The sequence below is a fragment of the Protopterus annectens genome, chromosome 10.part0, assembly GCF_019279795.1.
Source record: "Protopterus annectens isolate FY-2018-M chromosome 10.part0, PAN1.0, whole genome shotgun sequence".
Classification (NCBI taxonomy): Eukaryota; Metazoa; Chordata; order Ceratodontiformes; family Protopteridae; genus Protopterus; species Protopterus annectens.
In genome coordinates this window covers 617,173,557-617,196,436 of record NC_056744.1, presented here as the reverse complement: position 1 = coordinate 617,196,436, position 22,880 = coordinate 617,173,557, and the positions used below count along the sequence as shown (strand labels likewise).

General features: G+C 39.0%; 1 protein-coding gene across 1 annotated transcript in view; it reads left to right on the top strand.

The window, feature by feature from the left end:
* The first annotated feature begins 295 nt into the window (after positions 1-295).
* Positions 296-22,880, top strand: part of ST3GAL3 (ST3 beta-galactoside alpha-2,3-sialyltransferase 3) — a 3,995,325-nt gene continuing 3,972,740 nt past the window's right edge. The window contains exon 1 of the mRNA XM_044085443.1: positions 296-1,290. The gene's annotated coding sequence lies outside the window, so the exon portion shown is untranslated. The remainder of the gene's footprint in view (positions 1,291-22,880) is intronic.

Genomic DNA, 22,880 nt, shown 5'->3' with positions numbered 1-22,880 from the left:
TTACACTTTGATAATTAGAAATGATACTATTTGTACACTTGGGTACTGGAATAAGTATCCCATTTGGTAGAATTATACACTGACAGAGGTTCCCACGTGAAGAAAGAATCCTGGTTCATAAAAGGGCAATGTTTATCTTCTAATTATTTTTTATTGCATGTCTATGTGGTAGTGAAATGTCAATGTATCATAAACAAGAAAATGTGAAAAACTCGGAGACCCCCCCCCCCCAAAAGAGTAAAAGAAACATCTGATTTTTTTTTCTTTTAGACTTGGGTTTGGAAACTTCATTATTTAGGTGTAAAAAGTTATCTAACTGTCACATGTTATTTTTCAGACAACACTTGAAACACTTCAAGTTTTGTTCAGTTATTAAGATGCAGAATCAGGGCTGCGACTTCAGATCAGCAGTTTTAGTTCACTGAAATATTCTGGCAAAAACACACATTAAGTTTATCACCACCCCATACAGAGGATTTTCAGTTGCTGGGAACTGTTTCTGAATGCCTGCGTTGTAGGCTGACTGTCTCTTTAAATGTTATACTTGCTTTTTTTCAGACACCCACTTAAAAGTATGGCAGCGTTTCACACGAATTGTCTGAATCAGTTGCTACTAAAACAGTAGCAGTAAATTAAACATATGTTGTGTTAATATTGGGAGGGTAATACATTAAAAAGTGTATTTCTTTTACTGATGTAGGGGTTTGAATAATATAAAAGTCATTTGTGGGCTCAGGTTTTCTGAGTATCAATTTTAGTTATAAATGCAGAACCACTTAGTATGCTTCTTGCAAGGTTAATGATGCATGATAAAGCCATTAAGGCATAGTTCCTGCTGTTCTGTGCTCTTAGTATGAGCATGTACTAAAGTTTGTTACAAGTGTAAAAAAAAAAAAAAAAAGAAAAAAAAACAATAGAAGGAGGGAGAGAGAGAGAGAGAGCGCGCGCTTCTAAATCCACATTAATTGTAGCTGTCAGCATCTTTTCATATACTAAGGAAACACAAACTGTAATCCTATGGAGCACTTCTGACATCTAGCAACTCCCCACCGTACATATACACACACACACGTATGCACACGCTTACCCTCTTAACTGCCAAGTTGGGATTCTGTCTATGAGAAGGGATACAGGGGCTGAGAGCAGTGAGCAATGCAGACAGATGCAGAGAGCCAGGGCTGCAGTCTGACAGCAATGTGGAGACGCATGCAGCATGGAGAAAGTGTTAGAGATAGCCTGCACCAGCTTTAAGGATACCCAGCTTTCAGAACACACTCAGCGCTGCACTGGGTAAGGAATATTTTATTTTCTTGAGCTTTTCATTCATTTAGAATTTGAGATTGTACTTCATTGTATTCTGGAGATGTTTACAGACTGCTGGACTGTTCTCTCTTTTCCCTCACTTGTTCATACACAAACACATGCTGTCTCTCTCTCTCTCCCTCCGCTGGCTTGCATTGATCCCAGTGCAGCTGCTGGTAGCAGCGGGGGAGGGAGGCCTGTACAGAAGCTTTGGCCTGGGACTTGCCTGTTTTTTTTTCCTTGACTGCAGTTGTCCTATTGAAGGGTGGGGGAAGGGGGGGAACAGGAGAATGAACAAGAAGGACACAAAGGGTCATTCTCTGAATAACGCTCCGAAAACATGACTGAGGCTGTATCTGCAGTGTTTTTGGAGCGAGTGGGGGGGTAAAGAAGATATCTGGTTGTTCTGCATTGGCTTAATGTGTTTACAATGCTGGCTATTTTTGGAAAGCCTCATGCTTTTTTGGAATTAGCATATGTGTGACTTCTAGTGCTGCTATGTCAGTATTCTGTTTGATTTGTATTACTTACATTATTGCATTCTGAGTCAGATACTGTGATATGCTACTGTTTTGGCTAACGTATGTGCAATTGGTTCTGTGCTTTCTCTTGTGCAGAAAAGAGTATCATTTTTATCTGGGTAATAAGCGTTTGGGGTTGCATCGTCTTACACTGGGTGATTTCTCTGTAAGGTGATGCATAGGTACTCAATACCACACAATTTCTTGCCATAATTTCCAGTATCTGAAATTAATCCAGTCCTCACATAGAACAAGAGTAAAGAATATTCAAAACGTGCTTAATTTACTGAGACAAGTGTATTAAAAGCAGGCAGGCCATGAGAAAACTGTGTTTGAAGCTTTTGCTAAACAACAGTCTGGAGTACTGAAATGTGCTTTAAAATGGTACTTTACTGCAAAAGCAGGAAATGGGAAGGACGCAGGTCCAATATGAAATTATTTTATGGAAATGCCCCCCCCCCCCAAAAAAAAAAAAAAAAAAACACATGCACACACACACACACTGAAAAGTATTTGCTCAACATATGTTTTAATAAAGCTAGTTATTGTGCTTAGAATAAGGTAAAGCAGGCAGAAATAAGACACAGAATTGAAAAATGCAGTAATGATCAAAATAAACTTCATGCATCATGTAGGTTAATATAAAGAAGTGCCTTCTGACTGAGAACTTTACCACAATATTTATCCTGAGATATCCTGATTAAGTAGCAGAAATACTGAATGCCCAGATAACAGCAAGCATGCATCTTGATGTCCGATATTATTTAACCTATACCAGTCCACCTTTATTTTATATTCTAGAAAGGTAGGAGCAGTTTACTTCAGTATGGAAAACTATGGTGAACTCTTTGATGTCCAGTACATGAGATTATTCTAGTAATTCCACTGTAGACCTAGTTGGGACTGTATGTGTACTGATAACTGAAATGGACTTTTTTAGAAAAAAGACTAAGGAGTCATCTGTTAGAGTTCATCTGTTGCATAGGAATATAACATATTACGTGTTTGTACTTTAATTAGGTATGTGGGCTAGTCTCCTTTTTCAACTATGGTCTGGTAAATGGGCATGTTAGTACAGGTATCCATAAAATTCTGTTTGCACAGTATATATAAGTAGCTACTACAGTTGACACAGTTGTAAATAAAAATCCAATCAACACAGTATACGAAAATAATTGTTTCATGCCAAAATAGTTCTAAATATGCAATAGGTAGTATAGTGTGCAAGTACTGTAACTATAAAAAACAAAAAAAAAAACTATTGGTCTTGGAACTTCATTTTTAAGTATTGTAATTATATTCCTATCAAAAATCTACATAGCAATTTGCAGAGATAAATGTAATACAAGTGTATACATAGTTCAAATAGTAGGGCATCTATTCTAAACATTAATATTTCACACATATAATTAGAAGAGTGAATCAAACATGTGCAGTATTAATATTTAGAGAAACTTATATCATCTTCACAATGGATGACCATAATGCAGTGTAACCTTCTGTTGCAATTAGAGGTATGCATTAAATGGATATAAGGTAATTTGTGTATATAGCCCTTAAAAGTGCAACGGTATTTAGAATAAATAAAAATTCATGTGCCCTTAAGAATGCAGAAATACACAACGGTTAAGATGGCCTTATGTATTGATAGATTACTAAAAGTTTGGAAACAGAAACGTTTATGGCAACAGAATGTTGATGCTATTGATATTCTGTTGACACTGGCAGCTCCTGAAATATGCAGCAGCTAGTAGGACCTCCCTACAGTTTGTAATATGCTATTGTTTTGAAACATTCAGTAGTAAATTATTCTTTGCCGTACTCACAGATTCTAAACAAATGATAAAAACATCAGATTACTGCATGCCTTTGCAGATATCTGCATTATGAAAAATCACTGACAGCTCACATTTCAACATAAAAAAGAGAATGCAATGTAGAATTTAATTTCTGGCCTCTGATTAACTGGCGGTCAGAGGTTTGCCTTATTATGTAAAATAGCCACCCGAAATTCACTCATTGTACCTATGGATCAGTACAGAACACTTAGACTTGAATTTCTGTGAACTCATTTTGTGAAGCCTTAAGAATGTGCTGTAAGTGTTGCACAGAATGCTGCATTTTTGGTTAATCAACTTAACTACTTTGTACCAAGTTAATGACAGCTAGTGAATGGGGCATGTGACGCAACAGTGCATCTCACTTAATTTTTCCAAGATACTTCTGGCCAAATGCTAATGCTGTTTGCTAAAGTTTTAAAAAAATCATTACATGTGATCCTTAAGCTATCAAACTTCAGTGCACAGTTAAAGAGAAAAATGTTATTTGGTGGCTAGCATTTTATATATTGATGCTACCTTTAACATTGCCATTTTTTTTCCATTTCTCATCCTATGTTTCAATGTAGTACTTTTTGTTTATGACTGTAGTGATAATGCACAACATATATCAGATATGGCTTTCCTATAAAATATGTCTCTGTTAGCTATCCTGGGTTGAACTAAGTTAGTACAAGGTGTTCAGATAAAGTGCTAACACTGCACAATGTGTAACACTTCTATGTAACAATAAATTGCATTGCTTCTTGTGTACTTGTGAGTGCCAGATCTACTTACCTTCTAGCTATCTGGTACATTAAATACTAGAAATGATCCCACTTTTACAAACATTACTTCTGTTTACTTGTCTTCATAAAAGATCCTTCACATTATAATTAGAAACCAGCTGCTCATTTTTATTGGGGAAGGGAATTAACATGATCTGTATTTTAGTTAGTCATTTTTTGCAAGTGTCTGCTTATTTCTAGCAAATATTCCAATTTACATATTTTGAATTTCCATATGCATGTTTTATTGCTCTGATCATTTAATCTGTATGTTATACAATACTTATTCTAGTTGTTAAATTGCCAGTTTTATTCATCTGGCTTTATCTGTTAGGCATGCAAACTTATTTTACTATCCCAATGTACACATTTCAAACTGTGTATTGTTTTGTAAGTATTTTATTATCCCAATGTACTGTGTATTGTTTTGTAAGTACTTGGAATAATGTGATCTCTCACTGGCTCCTCTATATATTTTTGGAATTTTTCTTCATAGAACTTCAATGAAAGTGAAATGTCCCCATCTGGACAGTCATACACAACAAATGCTATAAATAAATAATGGGCTGCAGTCAGGATTTTCTATGCATTTTACACTTGCTAAATAGGTAGGATAACTAGTTTAAGGACTGTTTTTCAGCCACGGCCTGCCCACATGGAAAAGGCAGTACGTGAGATTAAATGATAATATTTGACATGAATTTTTATACAGTCCTGGGAAATATTCATTAAAACATTAAAGAAACATAACATTTTGTTTTCAAATGAATAGCAAATACAATGATTATTTGACATATTAAATATAGAAATGCTATTGATCTGTAGTGTAATAGGTAAAAACAATCAATAAAACTCAAGGAAATGTATAGCACTTACAGTTGTGAACTTAATGTGTAGCATTTGTTAGTCATGAGTACCACTGGAAGAACATTTTATAAAGTTTGCCACAGACGTGGATGAGGTCATGTAGAAATGAACATATATACTTAAACTAAACCAATACTGAATGCAGTCTTAACAATTTTAGTGAGTTAAAATGTTTGATGCATACATGGGTACATATTTTCATCAGCTTAATTAATCCACGTTTTTGCTATAGAGTGTATTGTGTGCAACATTGAGGAGTCTGAAGGAATCATTTCACTATCAGTTAAGAGGATGCCTGGCACGTTCACCTGTGTCTCTGAAGCAAACACACTTTATCTCTTTTGTCAAACATGCATTAAGCTTTTTTTAACAGTATAAGGTTATTCAGAGTTTATAGTTAATCAGGCATTTTATAACATGAGCCAAGGGCTGATTTACAGAAAGCTCCTTCTGCATAGGCTAAACTAAAGTTACATCTTAACATTTGTGTGGCATCATAATTTATTAGGTTATAGTTGGAGTTATGAACCATGAGGATGTTCTGACTTGGACAGTAATGTTTGCTCATGAGTTTAGAGGTTAATGTACTGAGTAGAAAGATGACAGTAACTATGACTGGTAACTACTGGGTTTTATTTAAAGATAAACAATGATGTTCAGTAAGAGCAATTGAATAATGACCCTGACAATTCTATTTTCAGTGGTTTGTAGTAAATTGTTGCTGTGTGGAAAAATAGAGGCTATAACAGGCATTGCATATTCTAGGCTGGGTAATGCAACACTTATTATACTAGCCTTTCTTCCTTCAATGATGGGAAGATGTGCTACTTTATACATTTTGGTTAACTTAGCACTTTGTTATCTATCTATCTATCTATCTATCTATCTATCTATCTATCTATCTATCTATCTATCTATCTATCTATCATTATGGGATAATAACAAAATGTTGCTACCATTGCTGTGGTACCACTGTTCAAAACCATGACAGCTGGGGTATCCCAAGGAGCAGATGACATTATTCTTTGTCGCATCCATATTCTTGACAACCAGTCAAAAGAAGTATTGGGGCTCTGATTGTTCGACTAGATCTTGGGTGAGATGGCTGCAGAAAAAGAGCAAGGAAAAGGATACATGTGTCATTATTTGTCAGCATCATGAAATTCAGCAAAGTCGAACTGTGATAAGGATACTCCTAACCAAAGTTGATTGATATTGTTATTATTTTTTCTTATCCTGGCAATCAGATGATATAGACAGTGGATACAGATTTGCAGGGCTAAAGTATATTATTGAGGAACAGACTGGAATACTTTCAAGTAGATGTGTGTGTGTGTGTGTGTGTGTGTGTGTGTGTGTGTGTGTGTGTGTGTGTGTGTGTGTAAATTACTGTGACCATTATTTTTATTTCATTTTATTATAGTCTGACATCTGAGGGATACACAGCCAACAGAGTTACTATAGTAGTTGGGAACTTCGGGATGCATAGGATGAAAATGACTGACCCTACAGTCATCTGATCAAGGTTAGCAAACATTATTTTGGCTTTGCAAGTCTAATTCACATTCATGTGAAACTAATTAGAATACTTTGTTGTGGCTACTGCATTTGTGAAACATTGATATGGACATTATCATAATCAGATATCTGAGGAGTACACAGTCAATAAAGTGGCATAAATACTGCATATGGGGGTTGTTTAAGGAGAAAGTGACAATTCTGTCATTTGCATAGGAAATGGTAATTAATTTGTCTTTCCAGAATTATAGTGCATTTTTGTGAAGTAATTTGAAATTCTTCATTGCAGTTACTGAGTGTCTGTGTGAAACAAACTTGAAATATGTTACAGTGGCCAATCTTTTGTTTTATAATAATCAGACATCCATGCTGCACTTTTTGGCTATAATTGCTGGGCAGGTGGCTGCCTGTGGATGAAAATGAATCACCTAGCTTTTATAGATAAAGTTGAATGTTCATTAATCTGGCTTTGCATTACTAGTGTGCATTTATGTGCAGCAAAGCTCTCCACATTCCATCGAGAAAATGTTAAAAATTGCCTCTCACAATGTAGAACAAATAAAAATAAAATGCGGAACATTGTTTGTTTGTTTAATTTAACTGTGGAGGCTGCCCACTAAAGTGTGCTAGCCTGTGTAACTAATTTATCACTGTTTCTGCATTTTCTGTGTGTTTCTACCAAAAAAACAAAAAAATAATCCTTGTTTTCCCGCCTTCCTCGACTAGTTTAGACCAGTTTACAGGCATTGCTGTATTCCGGGTTGTGGTGTAGTTCCTGTGTTGTCCATTACCTTACTTGGATAGAAGGAAGTTTCTTTGCTCACCAGTGGGAGTGGGGAGCCTTGAGCAGCCTACCTGTCCTTGGGCAAAGTGAACCAGCACAAGAGGCTGTAGTAATTGGTTGTTTGGGACCATTTCCAGCTCTTTTGTAGTTCACTGTTTAAAATCCGTGTTTGCACGGCTTTGCGCGGTCGTACGCATAGCGCAGCGCCGGTTAAACAAGGTTAAACTTTTTCTGGCTCCGCCAAGTCTGTTCTTCAAATTTTCCCTTAAGGAAGCTCTACTCTTAGTATAATCAGACTACTCACTGTATTATAAATACTTCTCTACTAAGTAAGCACTCTCGTACTAAGTAAAGCACTACATCTACTTACCACCCCTGTGAATACCCACTTCCCTTAAAGGTATACCACTCCCTTATACTGTTCTAGCATGTCGTGGTAGATTACTGGCGTCATCTCCAGTTCAGCTGGTCTATCTGGGCATCTTGAGACAATGCTACAATTGTCTTATGTACACAGACAACCCTCTCCTCCTCCCAACAAACACAAATACATGTGAGAGATGCAACTATATAGCCAAACTGGAGGCTGAACTCTCTCAACTCAGGGCTGGCATGACCAGACAGGAGGAGATGGCAACCACACACACAACAATCCCAGTCCCACATAGACCTACCACAACTGCAAACCAAACACATAAAAACACAAAGACATACTCGGAGGCTTTAATAAAAAACTTACCAAAACAACAGAGGCTCCCAAAGCAGACATCCAAAAATCCACCACCTCAAAACAAAACACATGCAACACATACTTCAATAAATCAGTGTGTCGACCAATCGCAGCCCTTAAGGCCAAACACATTGCCTGATACACTAGTAATAGGTGACTCCATAGTCAGACACACTGATGTCCCACTGACCAGGCTGAACAAGGAGAAGGTGACTGTGAGCTGTCTATCGGGAGCTAGGATCTGCCACATAACACATGCACTCAGGTCACTCCAAAGCAAGTACAAATATGACTCCGTCATTGTCCATGCTGATGTGAATGACCTGAGACGTACCTCCCTGGACTACATGAAAAGAGACATAGAGGAGCTCTCCGATTATGTAGCCCAGGCTGGTATGACCCTGACCCTGAGCAGCATCTTGCCCTCACCAAGAATGATACCACAATACAAAGACAAGATGATCAGCTTTAACAATTGGCTCAAGTACTGGTGTCATTCTAAGGGGATCCAATGTCTGTCTGCCTGGGATGATATGTTGGACAAGCCACGCTGCTTCGCAAGGGATGGCTTACACCTGTCACCACTGGGCTTCCGGATATTGGCTAAGGCTCTTGCCACCCCCATAGTGCCTTTTTTAGGCAAGGCTCAAAAGACAAACCCACCTCCTTAGAAAACAAAAATGGAAAAAAACTAAGGGTAATGCTGCTCAACGCCAGATGTCTAAATCTCAAGATGTAGGCACTTGATGCACTCCTCAGCATGGAGAACATCGACGTCTGTGCAGTAACTGAAACCTGGTTCAAGGCTCCTGAGAGCACCCCAGCACTACCAGGCTATACCTCGTATCATGCTTTTCGGCCCCAAAACCCGGGCCGAACCACAAAGGGAGGGGGAGTGTCCATATTCATAAAGGACACCCACACCTCCAGGTTAGTAGCAACACATGAAGCATCAGAGACCATGCAGGTGCAACTAACCATAGGCAAAACTGCTATACAACTGGTAGCATGTTACAGACCACCCTCCCAGTCTCAAGAACCCCACTCAGCCTTCCTGAAGACATTGGAGGATATGAATGTATCACAAAATACCATCATACTGGGAGACTTCAACTACCCAAACATAGATTGGGTACATTATTCTAGCCCTAATACCCTAGCCCAAAGGTTCCTGGAATTCATAAATTCAAATGCAATGGAACAACTAGTCACCTCTCCCACTAGGGGAGATAATATACTAGACCTGATCATCACAAACATGGGGACAAAATGCTCCACACCGAAGTATACCCCTCACTAGTGAGATCTGACCACAAACTAATCACCCTGGATATACATATCCCACCTCCACCCCAGCACAAAAGACCACAGTGAAAAACTTCTCAAAAGCAGACTTCACTCTTCTTAAGACTGAGATGGTATCCTTTAAGCCCACTGTGCCAGTGGATACCACATCCCACAATGCCGAATCCTTCACAAATTCTTTCTATGGACATCTCCAAGAATGCATGGATCATGCAATCCCAAACAAATCCAAGTCCCTCTCCACCAAATGTAAGCATCCTGTCTGGTGGACCTCAGCCATAAACAAATTGTATAACAAAAGAAGGAAGCTACTGCACGTCAGAGCGAAATCCCATGAAGGGAAAACATCTCTAATCAACATTAGCAGAAAACTACGTTCTCTCATAAAAACATCCAAGGCAAACTTTGAGAGAAAAATCGCTAAGGACACTAAAGATAACCACAAAGCCTTCTTCAGCTATGTTAGAAACCTGGGCAGAAACCCTCAGATATGCTCAGAGTTGGTTCAAAACAACAAAAAATACACTGAACCCACAGATATTGCTAACATTCTGGCTGACGGGTTCAGTGCAAATTTCTCGCCTCCTTCACCCCCAAAAGAAGAAATACGTATCCCAGCTGAATGTAATCTCCCTGTCATCTCAGATGTCCAAGTGAGAACCGCCCTAAACAAAGCAAAAAAACACAGCATCAATGGGACCTGACGGTATCCCGGGGTGCGTGTTACGTGAACTCCAAGAGGAGCTAAACCCACACATAAAAATGCTATTTAACCTTAGCCTTACTTCGGGATATGTACCTAAACACTGGCGTGCAGCAACAGTGGTCCCACTCCACAAGGGGGGTGCCTCTACAGACCCTGGAAACTACCGCCCCATAAGCTTGACTAGCCTGGTCTGCAAAGCTATGGAAAGAATCATTATGGAACTCATAAACGGAGACATAGGGGACCTACAGACGCTTGACCCCACCCAGTTAGGCTTTGTAAAGGGCAGATCCTGCCTTTTAAACCTGGTTGACTTTTTCGAAACAGTCACTAGAGCCATTGATGAGGGCAAAGCAGTCCATACAGCATACCTGGACTTGGCTAAGGCCTTCGACACAATACCCCACTCAGACATCATAGATAAGCTAAACAGCTTAAAAGTAAACCCTTATGTCACTAGATGGGTTGCAAACTGGCTAAAGGACAGAACCCATAAAGGTAAAATCGCTGGAGCAATGTCAGACTCAAAGCTAGTCACAAGTGGTGTCCCACAGGGATCTGTCCTGGGACCCCTCTTGTTCGGCATTTATTTCTCAGATGTTAAAGCAAACATGGGAGGGCTGTGGCTGACAAAGTTCGTAGATGACTGCAAACTAGGCGCCATAGTTGATACACCAGCAGATACACACATCCTACAAAAAGGCCTCACTGAAACGGACAACTGGTGCCGTGGTCACGGCCTTAAACTAAATGCCAAAAAATGTATAGTCATCTCTTTTGGAAAAAACAAAGTACCCACAAATTATCACATAGACAGCAACCCACTGAGTACGGAAAAAGTAATCAGAGACCTAGGGACCCAAGTAGACAGTGACCTCTCATTTGACACCCACGTTGCCAAAGTGGTTAGAAAAACATTCTACCTTGCACACCTCATCATGAAGGGTTTCACATCCAGATCCAAGGATGTCATTGTACCCCTATATTCCTCCCTCATCAGACCCATGATTGAGTACAATGCCCCATTTGGTAAGTACCTCACCCGGCACTTGCAACAGCTGGAGAGACCACAAAAGTGCCTCACCAAAAGGATCAAGGGTCTCCAACATATGTCTTATTCTGCCAGACTAAAGAAACTTCAGCTCTATTCAGTAGCATACCACCTGCTCAGAGGTGATCTCTGCCTGATGTACAAGGCCATGTCCAATCAGGATCTGATGGACATGCCCCATCCCAACAAATCCAAATCCATCAGGACCACGAGAGCTAAAGACTTAAACCTCGGCACAAGTATGAATAGGACATGCTGGAGGGATAGATTCATAACCCAGAGGCTTCCCATGCTTTGGAACAGGATCCCAGTTCGTATTAGGCAGAGCCCCTCACTGACTCTCTTCAAGAGAAATCTTGATGAGTGGATGGGAGATCGTAAGTTTACCCCAGGGGTCACATCTGTGTCACTGCTAGACAGGGGCACAGTAAACTAATTCTATTATATAAGGGGACCTTCACTGTGTCACTACTAGACAGAGGCACAGTATTCTAGATTTATTCTGTACATTTTTGTACCATTTCATGGGGTGGCAAAAGCCACATCACTATGGCTAGGCTTACAAATGTCCCAGGGCAGATAGCCTAGTACTATACTATGAAACTATTTGCCACTATTTTCATTTAGGAAGCACACAGCATGGATAATAACACTTTCTTCTGAAGTACAAAATATTCTTTTGATGAATTAATTTGATTCAGTATTATTTAGTATGATTATTTGTTAAAAAAATTAACTGAATGTGTGAGACATTTTCAGTGTGAAACTTGAAAGACTCAAAATCATATGAGATGCATTTGAGAGGTTTGGTGGGCAGCAAGTAGGAATAAATTACTGTATCAATTTTTGGATCCCAATTACACATCTGAGATGTTATACACTAAAGTAGCTATACCTAATGGGTACAGAGGCCCCTGCTATTATTTGATCACAGTTTAACAGTTACTGATCTGATTTGGCAAGAGGAGTGTCCCACAATGAGCTGCATTTGTCAAAATCAGAGTAAAACATACATTGCTGTGGTTTATTGTGTGTGTGTGTGTGTGTGTGTGTGTGTGTGTGTGTGTGTTTTGGGGGGGGGTTGTTGCAGTATATCTAAGAGTGATGAGTTGGTCATAATTTTTTCATTTTCTATCACAGTCAAATTTTAGCAATATACACTGGTGATCTGGGCAGGATATGTGTGTGTGAAATCAACTGGTCACTGGCATGGAGGCACAGCAAGTAGCATTACTAACATACAACACTTGGTTCTCTGGTACCTACTTTATAGAGTATCCATGTCCTCTGTCTCTCTCTCTCTCTCTCTTTCTTTCTTTTGCTTCCCCCCTCTCTCTTGCTCTCTGATGTTTATACAGATAATCCCGTTTCCTGCAAAACCACAAAGGAATGTCTTTGGTGAACTGGCATTCATCCAATCTGCCTGTAGGTGAAGGATCTACTTCATTTGATTGAAAGATGATTTGACTGAAACCCATTTGGTCAAAATTTAATTTGACTGAAAACCGGTAATCAAGACATAAACCTGGGATTTGTCCCCCTCCCCAATATCGTGTGACCCTGGAGTTGGTATATATAGTTGGGGGGCCCAGCCTAGTTTCCTTTAAAAGATGAAAATAACACAAAATGTACAGATTTTAAACAAAACTAGGTGGGGGCTTCACCCCCCCCTATCTATATATACCAACTCCAGGGTCGTACAACATTGGGGAGGGGGAGGAATCCCTGTTATTTGCCTTGAATTCTGTTTTTTTCGACCAAATGGGTTTCAGTCAAATGGTCTTTCGATCAAATGAAGTAGACCCATTTTATATATATATATATATATATATACACACACACACACACACACACATGGATTCACTTTACATGCTCGATGTTTTAAAATGTCGAAATTCATATAGCCGAGACTATATAATCAATGTTTTAAAACATCAAACCTGGAAAGCGGAGATCTACATACAGGGTGGAATGGGAAATTTTCCCTTTTCCTCACTGTAGTATTATCTCGGAGTTGGTATATTTAAATAGTGGGGGGTGTGAGGGGTGCAAGGGTGCTTGCCCCCTGCAAAAACAGTTTCAATGTTTTAAAACATCAATTATATGGTCTCAGCTATATGAATTTTGATGTTTTAAAATGCTGAGTATGTAAAGTGAATCTATATATATATATATATATATATATATATATATATATATATATATATATATATATATATATATATCTACATGGGATCCGTACAGATCCCCGAATGCACTTTCCACCGAAGCAGAAATCACTGAGCATACTTAACCGAAAGTGCTGTTCACCAAAGCAGCACTTTCGGATAAGTATGCTCGTTGTGCCAGTCGTACTATGGTGCGGATAAGGGAAAATTCCCTTTTCCCCACTGTAGTGTGAACTCTGAGTGATAATATTAAAGTGGGGGGTGTTGGGGGGCTTGCCCCCCCACATAGGGGGTGCCCCCCTGCATAGAAGAAGGTTTAATTTTTTTTTTTTTTTTAAACATACTTTACCGTAAGCGCTTTTTTGGTGAAAGCACTTTCGGTAAAATATTTTCGGTGGTAATGGATTCGGACATTTGATCTTTCGATCAAAAGTCCTAGATCCATACATATATATATATATATATATATATATATATATATATATGTCGAATTTCAGTATTTCGAGCCCAAGAATCTGAATCCACATAATAGCGAAAGTTTAGAAGCATGAAATTCAAAACCTCGAATACCGCAGGTTTTGAATTTCGCACTTCTAAAGTTCCACTGTGGTCATGTATTCAGGTAAGTGTGTGTGTGTGTGTGTGTGTATGTGTGTGTTAAGGGGTTTGGTTAGGGGCTGTGGCGTGTGTCAGTGTGTTTTGTTGCTGTGATGTTGTATGTGAAGAGAAAGTAGCTTGTGTGGTGGTGTTTTATGTGTGTTTGTATGCAGTGCAACCTTGGAGTGAGAATATTTAAGTAGGGGGGATTTGTGGGGGGCGCGGGAGGGCTTGCCCCCCTGGTTTCATGTAATAGAGTGATTGTGTGTGTTTGTGTGGTGGATGGTGTGTGTGTGTGTGTGTGTGTGTGTGTGTGTGTGTGTGTGTGTGTGTGTGTGTGTGTGTGTGTGTGTGTGTGTGTGTGTAGGAAAACTGCGAAATTCAAAACTTCCTGTATTCGAGGTTTTGAATTTCATGGTTTTTACTTTTCGTTGTTTTGTGGATTCGACTTCTCGGGCTCGAGATACTGAAATTCTAGATTTCAGTATTTCGAACTTCTGAAGTGTATATATATCTATGTTGTATTATCGAAAATATGGTTCATCGAACCATACTTCTGATAACTGACTTCTGCGAAAGTGCATTATATCAAAAATGCACTTTTGCTGAAAAATAATGATAAAAACTAAATAAAAAAAACATGATTATGCAGAGGGGCAAGCACTCCCCACACCCCCTACTTTAATATTCTCACTCTGAGATTGTACTACAGTGGTGAAAAGGGAATATTCCCTTATCGCCACTGTACCACAATCTCAACAAGAGTTTGCTTAGTTGTATATCAACATTACACGTTGATGTACAGCTAACGTTACATGCAAACAGGGGCAGTATATGTGTATGTGTACATATGTGAAAATATCACCAACTTATTGTATCTATGGTTACACATAATGTGGTACCTATTCTGGCTACTGGTAAAAAAGAAAGTTAATAAGTAGTGATCTTTCAAAAATATTGTGTACAATGCATCAAAGAGCACTTACAACCATTGAGCTTCTGCAAGAATGGTGTCCCTATGGAGAACCAAATGAATAAAGGCATTTTGGTAAATGTTTAGTAATGATGCCCCATCATGAATCTTTGTATTGGGCCCTACCTAGTCTGAAATCGGTCCTGATTACAGATATAGAAAGAAGATCTTTGTAGCTTGTGTGGGTATGGGGACAGTGTGCTCATTATTTCTTTAACACAACTTACAATTAGCCTTCACAGGCATGCATAGAAGGTCACTGTAACTTGTTTAGAGGCATTACTTAATAGCAACACAAAGTTGAAATGCATTTGTATCCATGGCTGATGTTTTGACTGTCTTTTGGGACTAATGGTAAGGATGCATGTTGTGTATATGCAACTGACAGCAGTAAGTTGAGTATTTTACTGTGACAATTTTCTTTCTCAAACTATCATCTGACAGGTCTACAGATGATAGCTGTCTTTTGTGCTGGGGACAGCAGCTTCAAAAATATAATGGGGATCATTTGCTCTTTTACATTTATCCCAGTCTAAAATCAGGGAATACACAGAGAGTGACTGCCTTTTTTAGGGGTGGGGCGGTATACACTATTCCTAAATATGATTTATGCATAATTGCAAACATTTCTCTTCATCATTAGTCTTCTCAATTTATTGGGATCTAAAATTTTGTCAGCATTCACATTAAGCCTTAGGCATCACTTAGTTTTTATTTTTCTTGAAATCTGACTTTTCTTTTTTTCTTGACATGATTTTTGCTTGGCTATCTTTGAATCTAAAGATTTTATTAAATCCCTAAAATACACAATAAAGCATTTAGAGCTCCTTGGCTTCTGGGGTCTTAGTAACCCACACATTCCGACTTAATTAATTTGTTTTCTCCACAGTTTATTATAGCACAATGTTGACCAGTTAGGCCATTTTGAAAGGATAGTGAAAGAAGGTGAATAGTATGACAAAATGAGAAAAAATAAATAATCTTGTTGTTGTATGTGTTTGTGTGTTGGGGAATAGGGAGATAAGGGGGCTCTGGGGTGGTACAGGGGAGGTGGGTAGTGGCAGGCACCATGAAATCCTTTGCCTAGGCCTCCATGTCATTCAGGGCCACGAGAAGAACCATATGGCGTACACATGGGAAAATTTGTGATTACCCATCTACTTCCTCAAGACAAAATATAACCTGGTTAAGGTATTGCATCATAACAGTAGGATCTATTTATGTGATTTTTGGTGTGCGTTTTTGTGATATTACCAGTTTTATGTACATGAAGCTTATCTAGCAGAACAGGATATTTCATGGCACAGAAGGCTAATAAGAGGGCTTATAATTTATCTGTGTACCTTGAGAAGCTTAGTCCTGCAGTTTTTTTTTTTTTTTTAGTTAAAAATCTTTGGCACCTTCCAATTTGGGAGAATTGTTTGAGGAAATAAATGACAGAGGTACTGTATTCAATAATGGACAAAAAGAGATGAATGAAGTAGTAGTATGACTTATTTTCTATAGATGGATATACTGTTATAAAGCAATCAGACAAGGTTGAATGGTTTCCTAATTGTGATTGAGGTCAGGTGGAAAAAGGTTATCTTTGACATTACCCAGATCTCTAATGTGTGTGAATTTTTAACTGTGACATTATTGATATAGTATGAAGAAGTACAGCCTTGTTAACAGTAGTGCTCAACCTACAGTCATTGGCTAATCTGCCAAAGACCTTTGATATCTACCTTCACATCAGAGAAGTAGATGCTAAACAGGAATGGTCACTGGACCAAGCCCTATAAAACACCATTAATGGCAATATTTTTTGTGGAACAGGTATAGCCATTCCTCATTATGTGGGTTCTATAAGTCAGCCAGCTGGCAACACACTGTGTGACATGGGGGGGGGGGGGTAATGTTTACTTGTGTAAGTTTATTCATGATAGGAGCATGGGAATTTTGTTAAAAGATCTTTGTCAGGTCCAAGTATGGAGTGTGAACAGATTCACCCTTGTACATGGCTTCAGTGATTTCTTTTAAAAAAATCAGCTAAGTTGAGAAGACAAGCTCTATCTTTCACAAGCCCAAACTGACTAGGATTAAAATTTTGAATATCATATAATTTCATGTTTTCACATTTTTAAGTTCAAATATGATGTATTTCATAACTTTACAAATATTACTAGTGAGACTTATGGGTCTATTGTCCTGAACAGCCACTCCTAGACATGATATGATATGAGTGCAGGTTTTTCAGTACATTTTCAGGGTGACTAGTTATAAACAGTTCCCACTTCTGGTGGTCTTATACTTTCCTGTCAGAGTTCCCTATTTTCCTTTCCATCCTCAAAGCCAGCATCCCATTCTGTTTGTCCATACCTTTCTCATAATTAAACTCTTCCACAATGCATTTTCTTCTCTTCCCCAAATGCACTGTCATTTGCTTTCTTTGACCCTTTTAAATACCTTGACTGTAAGCACTGCCATTCTCCACTTCCTATGCATTGTACCCCCTTTACTATCCTTTCTGCTCCTTTGTATCTGTTGAACATTGATTCCATCACTGTTGTTCCCATTATACACCAGGATATGAGATTAGCTGAGCAATTAATTCATCAGGAGTGCCTGCATGAGGCGAGACCTGTCATGGTGGATAACATTCAAGCAACCACAGGAGGTACTTGTATTATACCTCAAACTGGCAGCTGATAGGTTGAGCCGCAGTAATGGCCTACTGTACATTCTCGCTGCATCCCATCTGAAGCTGCAGCTGCAGCATGTGCTGCATGGAGTGTGCACACCCTTCCTCATGGCGTGAATGTAGCTGGCAGTGCTCACTTTAACATCCAGCTATGTCAGTACAGTAATGAGGCTGGCTTATTCCATCCCCCCCACATGACTGGTGAGCTGATGTTGGCACTTCATTCCACCCCTCCTTTGGTGCTTCTAACACCTAGGGTCACTAATTGATTCTGGGTCATCTGAGATACAGTCAGGGGAATCATCTTTTTTGTTGCGAAAATAATCTCTAGTGTAGCTATTGCCTTAAGTGAATTTCTTGACTTACAAGTCTCAAAAACATAATTTAGTTATGATTGGAGATCCATTCATAGCACTTTGAATTTGTTTATGTGAGCCATTTTCCAGTTGTGGAGCAGTACATCAGCATTAAAGAGCCACGTTCATGTTTCAGGGTGCAGTAAATGTTCCCACATTCTCTTGAATGAAGAGACTGTTCTGCAGCTTACAGAGTCTTTTTCTGAACTAATTTGCTCTACATTTCATTGTCACTGTAGTGTGCAGTACCATGCATAACTTATTTACACGTGCTTGCTTGTATAAGTAGTAGGGTGGGTGCCTTTTGTAAAGCCAGTAACTTTTGTTATGAACTGAGCTCAAAGTGATAATACTCAGCTGATGCTGGAGGAGATCTAGCATGAATAGAAGCTCTCTAAAAGGGACGCAGTATTTTAGATAAGATTAATTCCTGGTTGTTGTTGAGTCTGTGTTAATAAAAGACATACATGTATTAATGTTGCTGAAATTGCTATTGTAATGGTGAAAAACAGCATATGAGAGAGCAAATAGATGTCACTGCATTAACATCTGGAGTATTTATGCATACGCGTCATATCTCTGAACTGTCCAGATTTTTGCTGAATGTCCAGATGTTTGCCTCATATTTTTTGTCTGTTCCACTTAAAATTTTTGGTTTTCTGGCAAATCAGTGAGGGTTGAAGTTACTAAATAATGTCATATATTTGAGTTTCAGACTTCATATCCTTCAGAAAATGCATTCTAAGACAAATCCCTTTATACTAACACAATTCAAAGTTTATAATGGCAATATGCAATATCTGTCCCTATTTGGGGCCTTTGTTCCCCAGTATTTTAGGCTTTGTCCAGATTGCTTGCGCTAAGAAGTTGAGGTGTGATGTGTGCTTCTGTGTATTTCAATGTGCACTATGATAACACCTTGTGTGTGCATCTGTCTGCCTGTGTGTGTCTGCGTGCACACGTGTGTGTATGTGTATGGGTGTATCGTTGCACATAGCCAGTAGCAGCACTATATGGGTGCCATGTCAGAAACTTTATAAAATTTCTCTGCTTGCATCGGTTAGAAAGGTACCTCTAGACTCAGGCTGTGCTTCTACAGCAGTGCAGTAAATTCTTCCATTGCTATGCATCTGTAACTGCAATGAGATTTTGTAGATGAATTCTATATACCTGTCCCCTAATTAAAATGGTGCTTTTTTCTAACTGTGTAGCACCTCTACGTAAAGTATGTTTTTTTTTTTTTTTCAGTTTTAATTTAGTGATGTATGTATAGGAATGTATGTTTTTGTTATTAATACCTAGCTTTAGGAAGATGATGGCTTGTGTTGGAGTGTATTGGCTTTCTAAATGTGAGGTAGTGGTGGATGTATATTTGTTTTGCCTGTGAGTACTTGTTTTGATAGAGTGTATTAGTTTTAGGTAGGGGTTAAATGCAGTGTGTGTTGAATGTAGGCGATGGAGTCGTATAAAAGTAGCAGACGGTGTGAGGTCCAGGAGAGGCTCGCACTCCTGCAAAATCTTTTTTTTTTTTTTTTTTTTGGTGTTGTGCAGGTTGTTTTAAGGGTTTCACTGAATTTTATGAAGTTCTGTTATTTTTTTGAGAATTTTACTTTTGGTATATTAGTGCTCACTGTAGTGTGTGTGTGTGTGTGTGTGTGTGTGTACTTTTCAGAAAGTCACCATGTGGCTGACTTTCTGAAAGTCAAAGCATTTATACTGACATCACAGTACAGTGGACATCAGGGAGGGGGTCTGCCCTTTTCCCCACTGTAGTGCAATCTCAGAGTTGGTATATATTATTTGGAGGGGGATGTTGGGGCAAAACAGAGATTTGGGTTTTTTCTATGTTGCAACTTTTTTGGAAAGTCGACCATATGGCGTTTGACTTTCCAAAAAGTTGATCTGATATAAACTTGTGTGTGTATGCATATATATTACACACACACACACACACACACACACACACACACACATATATATAATATATACAAGAATAATGGGTGAGTGTGCAGACTTGCGCACCATGGGGTGGGAGGGTTACAGGCCTTCAAAAAGTGTTTTTGATCTCTGCCATTGTAATGAATGTCACAGATGTGTTTTGAGAGTGGAAACACACACACGTATAAATACATACATATACATGAATAGGCAATGAACATAATGCAGATAAGTAACTTAATGGAATCCAGTGCATTCAAAGATTCACAGCAGTAGTTAATTATAATTTGTATTTTAGTCTCTCTGAGTGGAATATTATGCAACTTAACTCCAAGATGTAAGACCATACATTATATGCAGGCAAGTATGATAGTTAAGGGATGCCCAGTATTGCCCTGCATTATACCCTGAGCATAGATGTGTTTTTTTTTTCCTACTAGTCAAAGTCAAAGTAAACTTTACTGTCATCAGATATACACAGCATTGCAAGCTGAATGAAATTACGTTACTTTGGTCCCAGTGCAAGACATAACAACACATAGCTTGAGTAACGGTAAGACTAATGCATATACAGTAATACTTAAAATATCAACACAATAAATTGCCACAATTGAACAGGAAGTCATTGGACAATATTTTACTAATAGGTATTGCAAAAACTATGACTTCACATTGGGATTGCTTAGATATTGCACTTCATCAGCTGTAGCATGATATATTCTGATGTTCATATTGCACATGTATGGAGTGGTGACTCACTCCTGACTACTGCACATTCAGGAAGTAACAGCATAAGAAATCAGGCTAACTGTACCAGTTACTGAAGCAATTTCCAGAATGATTACTAATAGATGATACTTCACAGCAAGTGGCATATCGATCGGATTATTTGCTGTCATGCCTGGCATTCAAGTTCAGCAGCCTTATGGACAGAGGGAAGAAGCTCCTGTTCAGTCTAGATGTTTTGCAGTGTAAGCTGTGATACTCCCTCCCTGAGGAAAGGTGGACGTACATGCCATGGGAAGGGTGAGTGGGATCATTGATTATCTCCCTAGCCCTTCCCACACACCGAGTCTCATGCAGATGATCCATGGATGTGAGCGAAGAACCAGTGACTTTTTCTGCTGTCCTCACTAACCTCAGGAGAGCCTTGTGGTCAGATGCTTTGCAGTTATCATCCCAAACTATGATGTTATTTGAGAGGATGGACTCAATGGTCCCCCATAGAAGGCTTTGAGGATGGACTAAGACAGGGTTGTCTTCCTCAGTTTTTGTAGGAAGTGTAGACATTGTTGTGCCTTCTTCACTGTGTGGCTAATATGAGTTGACAAGAATAGTTCATCTGAGATGTGCACCCCCAGGAACTTGGTGTTTTTGACTCTTTCCACTGCCACCCCCTTAATTTGCAGAGGTTGATGTATCTCTTGAGTCCTTCTGAAGTCCACTATTAATTCTTTGGTCTTGCTTACATTTAAGGCCAGATTGTTTCTATCAGATGCTCCGCTTCATCCCTGTAAGCTGTTTCCTCACCATTTCTGACAAGACCTAAGGCAGTGGTATCATCAGCAAACTTAATGATTTTGTTGGATTCATGTTTGGCCATGCAGTCATGCATCAACAAGGTAAACAGCAGAGGACTCGAGACACAGCCCTGAGGGACACCTGTGCTCAATGTAATACTGATTGAACTGTTGTTTCTTGCACATACATTTTGGGGTCTGTTGATGAGAACGTCCAGTATCCAGTTACATAGGGGGTGTTGATGCCCAACTGGATCAGCTTCAGTATCAGATTCTGGAGGATGACAGTGTTAAAGGCGGAACTAAAATCGATTAACAGCATTCTGGCATAGCAATTCTTGTTCTTTAGATGTGCCAAGGATTCATGAAGTGCTATAGCTATTGCATGAGCCATGCAGTGGTTAGATCTATAAGCAAACTGTAATGTATCCAGTGTTGCAGGTAGGCTTGAACAGGTATGGTTCTTGATCAACTGCTCAAAACATTTCATTACTGTTGATGTAAGAACAACTGGCCAGTAATCATTTAGGCTTATTGGTTAGGATTTATTAGGTAAGGAAATGATTGTTGTATTTTTGAAGCAACTGAGTAAAATGGCTAATGGCATAGATGTGTTGAATATACCTGTTAGTACAGTGGACAGTTGGGTAGCACAGTCTCTTAGAACTCTTCCCATAATATTATCAGGATCAGCTGCTTTTCTTGGGTTTACTCACCTCAGGGTCCTCAAAACATCAGATGTTCTTAGGCATAGCACCTCCTCACCCTGTTAGACAGGGAGCTTTTCTGGCACTGTGTTGTTGTCCATATGAAATCTGCTTAAGTAAGTGTTTAGTTTGTTCAGAAATTCTGTGTTGTCATCACATGGGTAGGATGCAGGCCTGTAATTGGTTATGGCTTGTATGCCTTGCCAGAGAAGTCTTGAGTCCCTTTGGTCAGAGAAATGTCCCTGAATTTTATGTCTGTAGGTCCTCTTAGCCTCCTTTATACCTCTACCTAGATTTGCCATGGTGTCCCTCAGGGCATCCATGTCTTTTAATTTAAATGCAGCATTTTGTACCTTTAGGAGCTCATATACTTCACCAGACAGCCAGGGTTTCTGATTAGCATGCATGGTAATACATTTGATGACTGTTACATCAACAACATATTTTGAAATATAAGCCATTACAGATTCCGTATACTCCTGCAGGTCAGTATGATGGTTCGTTGCAGCTGCCTGTCTAAACACCAACCAGTGCATACATTCAAAGCAG